The sequence below is a fragment of the Penaeus monodon genome, chromosome 4 (genome assembly GCF_015228065.2).
Source record: "Penaeus monodon isolate SGIC_2016 chromosome 4, NSTDA_Pmon_1, whole genome shotgun sequence".
Lineage (NCBI taxonomy): Eukaryota > Metazoa > Arthropoda > Malacostraca > Decapoda > Penaeidae > Penaeus > Penaeus monodon.
In genome coordinates this window covers 24,410,156-24,418,044 of record NC_051389.1, presented here as the reverse complement: position 1 = coordinate 24,418,044, position 7,889 = coordinate 24,410,156, and the positions used below count along the sequence as shown (strand labels likewise).

Sequence of the window (7,889 nt, the reverse complement as noted above, 5' to 3'; positions counted from 1 at the left end):
AAAAAGGGGAAAAAAATTTCTTTGGAAATTTTAAGATTTTAACGGAAAATTTTTTTTTTTCAAGGGAAGAACTTGTGTATGTTTTTACTAATAATTCTTTTAGTAATTAGTTTTTACAAACATTTTAAGTGGGTAGAGATTAATGAGACCACTGTCTCTTCTCTTAGCTATTGGAAGTTGGGTTGAAATAATAGTTAAAGGACTTCAGGACAACAGGCTCTGGCGCAAGGTTCGGGCCTGGTCCGACACCCAGTATGCCCTACTCCTTGGATATCACTCCTCCTCAAGGAGGGAGGACGACTCACAACCCACTTACGACCAATCCGACCACAAAAAGAGCCCCAACGAATGACGGACAATTGCGACCAGTGTTTAACATCCCTCCTGAGAATGCAAGGTTTCTGAATGTTTGCTGTGTAAATGAAAATCAATCGCTCCAGAATGTTAACCCATTTATCATCAAAAAGGTCCTTGATGGTCAGTAGTGGTGGTTTTGATTTGGTTCGCAAATTGCGAGATGGTAGTCTCCTGGGTCAAGTACAATTCAATTCCCAAGTTAACGATCTTTTTAAACTGACGCAAATTCATAATCTTCAAGTCAAGGTAACTATTCCCGTTGACCCAAATACCTGTAATGGAATAATCTTTCACGGGGATTTTAGGACGATGGAAGAAAGCAAAATCCTAGAGAATATGAAGGACCAAGGTGTACTGGAAGTGAAATGTATGACCAAATTGGACGGGCATGTGAGAACAAAAACTCGACTGTGTTTCTTTACTTTTGCCCTCAGTAAAATTCCAGATAAGGTCAATATTGGATATGATCTTGTCCAGGTGCGACCTTTTATTCACAAGCTAATGCGCTGTAACAGAAGTCAAATATTCGGACACACCTCATTACAATGCATTTGATAAAGAGACATAAATTCACTTGCGCTGGATGCTCATGATGGATGCACTGAAGCTGCTCTTAAATGTGCTAACTGTCAGTCTCTACTGAATGCAGCAGTCTAAAGAAGGAAGCCGAGACGCTGGCATATATGAAGGAACATGAAGTTAGTTACCGTGAGGCCAAGAGGAAAGTTGAAGGCTTGTCAAGCAAACCCAATACTTCCTACACTGAAGCAGTAAATAACATTTCCAGTACAGGTAATAGTCAAGAGATGGCAGCAAAAGATAAGGAAATTGTTTAATAGAAGGATACATTAAAGGATTTGATGAATCAGATTAAAGAATTATATAAAACCATAAAAGAAATTGCTAAATCAACCCAGTGTAGTGAACGCGGGAACGAGAGCAGCGCCGTGACGCCATTTAAGACAGAGACCAACAATTAACGTATGCAAACGAGCCCGCACTGTCATGGAACTGGAGGGTATTGCCTTATATATACACCCCTCGTTCTGGCAAAACAAGGCAGACAGAGAGAGAGAGGGAGAGAGTGCGGCTAGGCGAACACAGCTTCCACGGTTTTGCCAGTCCTGTCTTGGTCAGCGACAATTCTTGTGGGAAAATCGCAGGTATATATTTTCTGATTTGAGATTACAAGTTTTGTTGTTTTAAATACACCACATGCCTTTGCAAGATTCTTTTCTTTACTTTATTACAACCATACAAATTAATCCAAATTGTAACATGGAGCCTCCTAAAAGATAATATGAAAAGTGAATATTCATTTGATAACTAAGCAAATAATAAATAAGCTAATACTAATGACTATGAAATGCCAATTAAGTCACTATGAATAAGGAAATTAAATGAGCAATAATGAATAAAGATAACTTTAAAGTTACGAAAGTGATAAATGACATAACATATAATACGTAACTTCTAAAAACTTTCACAAAATTATAAGATATGTATCTTACTATAAAGAACTTTTGCCACGCCTACTACACTACTTCACTTTGATATACGACACCTGCAAAAGCAACGTCATATGGAGGATGATACGGAATCACAGCCCAGACCTCACCTCGTCCAGGAGACCCGTGCTAGGACTTCGTCTGGTTTCTGGTCTATTCTCCTTGATAGGAACAGATCATCTTCCACTGGACGCATCCCTATCAGTGGGGAGTAGGTGATGGAGGATACTGTCTCCAAAACTCCCCGAGAGTTTTGGAGACTGTATCGGGAAACGAGGGAGAGGAGGATATGCCTCCCTCCCAGAAAAACATAATTTTCACATTAACCATTATACAATGGAAATGTCGAAGTCTTAGAACTAAAGTAAATGACTTTAGATTATTAGCCTCGTCTTATGCTCCCGATATTATAGTCCTCCAAGAAACGCATTTAACTATTGTGACTATTGGTTTTACTTTGGAATTGGTTGCATGCAAGGTAAAAATCAATAGCACGTATCTGACTATATGCTCAATTTATTGTCCACCTGATATGGCAATTTACGGATGAGATCTTTGCTCTTCAAGATAGTCTGCCACATAATAAATTTATTTTAGGTGATTTTAATGCTCATCATACATTAAAGGATTCCCTACGGATGGATGGTAAAGGTGAACATGTAGTTAAGTTAATTAATGATTCTGATTTGGTCCTTTTGAACGATGGTAGTCCGACGCGGGACGAAAATACTGGTAATTTGAGCTTTCTTGACCTATCTCTGGTCTTTTCAACAATAGCAGCCAAATGCCTATAGCACACCCTTGACGACTCGTTGGGAAGCGATCACTTTCCTCTGTGTATTAGATATTCATGCGACACAACAAGAACACCTTCAGCATCTACATTTAATGTAAAAAGAGCAGACTGGATCGCCTTCATAAGGAGCGTCTAGCTAGAACTTGTTGGAAAAAAAACATAGAAGATTAAGTAAATAATGTTCAGAATTGTAGATTAGGTGCAGCAATGATATCAGTTCCATGGTGGACACCAGATTGCCACATGACGCCGTGTGAACGCAATAGGGCCTACAGGCATTAATGCCCGGCTAACTGGCGTTCGTCTACAGGGCGCAATCACTCCTATGCATGTGTGTGTACAAATGTGTATAAATGTACATATATACATATATATACATACATGTGTGTGTATGCGTGTAAATATATACGTATATATATATATATATATATATATATTATATATATATATATATATACTATATATATATACTATTATGTCATGATTTTATTCAACAAACTAAAAAGTGTGTGTCTGGTGTAAGTCGTTTTAATATTGTCCATGTAAAAAGCGACCATGAAAAGACTACGCTTTGAAAAATTTAACAGTGAACCCGTAGCTTCCTTAAGCCGATATGTCTGGGTCTCACCGTTTACGGTTTCTCGCTTCATTCGAAAAAATAATATTACCACACATGTGCTTCGGTACACAATATCAAAATTTTTATTTGGCCACAAAAAACACGATTGTCTTCTCATTCAAAGCAAATAGCAACAAATAACTTATACTGTATAAACACACTTGGCGCAATGGATGAACGCTCAGACTACGAATCAAAATATTCATGTTAAAAAAAATACTTTAGATTTGACGAAAAAGAGACTTGCATTTAGGTACTAACTAATATTCCATAAAAGAAAAAAAAAAGAAAGAGGGAGAAAAAAAACATGCATACTCAAAGAAGTATGTATATTATGTATATAAGTGAATATATATACATAAATGTTTATATATATATATATATATATATATATATATATGTGTGTGTATATGTATATATGTACACATACATATACATATTCATATTCATAAAGATATTTTCATTTTGGCTGTAACTACACAAAAAAAAAAAAAAAAAAAAAAAAAAAAATCACAAAAAAAAAGAAGTAGGCATGTATTTTGTGTTGGATATCAAATGTTATATTATGTATGTTGCAGTGTACACACTATATGATTAATGTGATATATATGTTGTATATGTATGTATATATACATGTGATCTAATTTATATAAAGGGTTTATTAGAAATATATTACTAATATTCATTCACTTCCCTTTAGTCAATATATTGTGTGTTGTGTGCGGAGCGAGGTGTATTTATCATATGGTGTATACAACACACACACACACACACAACACACCACACACACACACACACACACTATATATATTATATTATATATATATATATATTATATATATTATAATATAATGAATAAAGAAATGGCCAAAGAGTGGTGCTGGTATTGAATTATTTGAGGGTTAAAACTACAAACGACTCGCATTCATCTTCCCTCTGTACTCATCCTGTACATTTTAATTGATACGAGATCCTTGCTTATTTTCCTAACAGGTCTGTAATAATTTTTTGCAAATCCCATGTAGAGAGGCGAGCACTTGTTTTGAAGAATATCCTCTTTGGGATTTGCATCACATCGTCCACTTCCTGGTATATCGAGTCACTCCGTCACGGCCTCGCTGCCACCCTCGTCGTTACGGTTATCTAGGGAATTGTCAAGCATAAAATGTATATATATATATTTGTTTGTGTGTGCACATATATATTTATATATACATTAAATGTTTTCTTTTATTCATATACATACACACAGACGCACACATTTCTAGTTGATCAGTGCATTTCATTCAAAATTAGTCAAGTCAGCAAGTGATACTGTGTGACGATAAACGACCTTGCCAGGATTCGAACCTGGAATCTTCTGATCCGTAGTCAGACGCGTTATCCGTTGCGCCACAAGGCCATATTTATCAATAAAAACTGCATATTCTTTTGTTTCTGGATTTGCCAAAAAAGACCTGCATTCTGGGTAACGCTAACATTACGCTCAAAGATGGCAGGTAAGAAGAAAAAAAAAAATGAAAAGAAAAGAAAAGAAAAGAAAAGAAAAGAAAAGAAAAGAAAAAATATATATACATATATGTATATGCACCACCTAAAAAGGTAGGCATGTATGTTTCCGTTTATATATATATATATATTATTATATATATACTATATTAATATATAGTATATATATATATATATAATAAGGTATGATTTCATTGTTTCGGTTTATATATATATATATATATATATATATATATATATATATATATATATATATATATATATATATATAAATGTACACATGTGTGTGAGTAAATGTGAAAATGTGTGCCTCTGTATTGTAACTTTATTTTGCAGGGTTAAAACTGCAAACGACCCACATTCATCCTCATCCTGTACATTTTAACTGGAACAAGATCTATCCTTATTTTCCTGACACATCTGCAATAAAATGTGATTTGCATATCCCCTGTAGAGATACGCACACCCTCGCCGTTACATGCATAAAACGAGGTAATAAATCCCAGAATTTCCCTCTCCTTACGGCTTTCCCTCGCCTTTTGAGCAGATGCGACGTTGGTTCTCATCACATTTACTGCAGTGCATTCCTCAACTGATGACATTATAAACTGCTGTAGAAGTGTTTATGCCGTCATCTAGGTCATTACTAAGCATAAAATGTGTGTATGTTTGTGTGTGCATATATATATTATATATATATATATATTATATATATATTAATATATATATATTATATATATTATAATCAATACTGGTTTATTTATTCATGCACACGTATCTAGTTGGTCAGTGCATTCCAATTCAAAATTATTCAAGTCAGCAAGTGTTGCTGCGTGAAGTGTAAACGACCTTGCCAGGATTCGAACCTGGAATCTTCTGATCCGTAGTCAGACGCGTTATCCGTTGCGCCACAAGGCCATATAAGCAAACTGTATTAATTATTGTCTGGGTGTGACGGAAAAAGACTCTTGCAGTTTGGGTATAACACACGTTTGGCTCAGAGATAGCAGGTGAAAAAAGGAAAGAAAAAATAAATTATGTATCACCTCAAGAAGTAGGTATGTATGATTACATGTATGAATGTATAAAAATATACATATGATTGATTATATATATATATATATATTATATATATATATATATATATATATTTATCTTATTTATCTTAAAATTTTATATATATATATATATATATATATATATATATATATATATATATATATATTTATATGTATGCATGTGTACATATATTGTAGTGACAAGCTGCTTTCAAGTAGCTTGTTCCATAAGTCTTTATACTTTTTTACATAATGAATAATTTCATAAAGAGTTTTTATTTTGTTTTATATATATGCTCCTCCTTGGTTGGCGAGCACATGGCGTCACCGAAGCCTATTGGCCTTGGCTACCAATATTCATAACGGGCCACATTCACCATATTATGCATTTTTTTTTTTTCTTGGCTACCAATATTCATAACGGGCCACATTCACCATTATTTAACGGTGGTTTCAATTTTTTGAGGCCTGCAAAGAGGGTTTACTTATTTTTGTTTTATGTTGTGTTTTTGGGAATATATTATTATTTTTAGAATTTTTTTTTTTTTCTTTTTTTACTTTTTAAATTAATTATTTTCTATTTATGGGTTTGGGTTGGAAAATTGATTTTGGGTTTGTTTTTGGAAAACCCAGTTTTATAACAATTTCAAGTTGAAGTTCCTTCCCAAGGGAAAACGCCCGGTAAAAAATGAAATGTTAAATTTCTCGTGGCTTTTTCCTTTTTATCGGGTAAACTTCCCTGGCACCCCTAATAGGGGTTACATATATAATTTAACTTATTTTGTTCTGAAGCCCGTTCCCAAAACCAAACTTAATGTAGTTTTCATTGTATGTTTATATATTACCACACCAAACCCAACCTTTTATAATATTTTCTATATTATATTTAAATATAATTATTATGGGGGGGAATGTTGTCATATGAAGATATATTTTTAATTATATTATATTAATATATATTTATAAAATAATTTTAGCGTTTCCTTTATTCTAAATTTCCTTTCACTTAAAATAAAGGTGTTTTTTTTTTGTGTATGTAGTTTGGGGTTTGTATGAAAAAAAAAAAAATTTTTAAAATTTAATATATTTTTATAATTGTTTATGTATTGTATCTCAACAAGGTGTTGTTTATAAATCTCCTTCTTGTCGAAAACCCTAAATTTTAAAATGAAGGCCCCGCAAAATTTATTTGGGAAAAACCTTTGCTCCCCCGAATGCCAAAAATTTCCAGGGCCTTGTTCATTTCAAAAGCAATATTCCAACTGGTTTTGGCCAAAAAATGTGGTTTGGGCAAAATAATAAATTTCTGGCTACGAGTCAGAAGATTCCACGTTTGAAAACTATATTTTATTTTCTCTGGATTTTACTTGCATTTTGGGTGAAACTAACGATTCCCTGAAAGATAACAGGTAAGAAAAAAAAATCATCACTACCCAGAGAAGTAGGTATTTATCTATTTATCTATATGTGCATATATATACATACATATACACATTTATAAAGTGCTTTCCATTTCGGTATAACTAACAAAAAACAAAAACAAATAAACAAAAAAACAAAGAAGTAGGTATTTATGCTTCCGTGTATATGTATATAGATATAGATAGATAGATAGATAGATAAATGTGTATATATATGTATATCTATGCATGTATACACACATAAATGTAAATATAAAAATGTGTAATATATACGTAGTTATATGTATGTATATATATTATATATGTATATATATACTATATATTGATATATAGGTTTATATAGTTATATGATATTAGTATATATATGGATAAAAGTGAAAGTGAGTCAAAGAATATGTGTACCTGTGTTGTAACTTTACTTTGCAGGGTTAAAACTACAAACGACTCTTCACTCTGTACTCATCCTATACATTCTAATTGATACGAGAGCCTTCCTTATTTTCCTGACAGGTCTGTTATAATTATTTGCTTATCCCCTGTACAGAGGCGATCACTTGTCGTGAAGGATGCCCTCGTTGGCATTTGCATTACGCCGTCCACTTTTCGGTATATCGGTTTTGC

The 7,889-nt window shown here is 33.2% G+C and overlaps 2 non-coding genes across 2 annotated transcripts; both read right to left on the bottom strand.

Moving 5' to 3' along the window:
• Positions 1 to 4,609: 4,609 nt before the first annotated feature.
• Trnar-acg lies at positions 4,610 to 4,682 on the bottom strand. The gene has a single exon. It is a non-coding gene; the product is annotated as a tRNA-Arg (tRNA).
• A 952-nt stretch (positions 4,683 to 5,634) lies between these two features.
• Positions 5,635 to 5,707, bottom strand: Trnar-acg. The gene has a single exon. It is a non-coding gene; the product is annotated as a tRNA-Arg (tRNA).
• Positions 5,708 to 7,889: the final 2,182 nt, after the last annotated feature.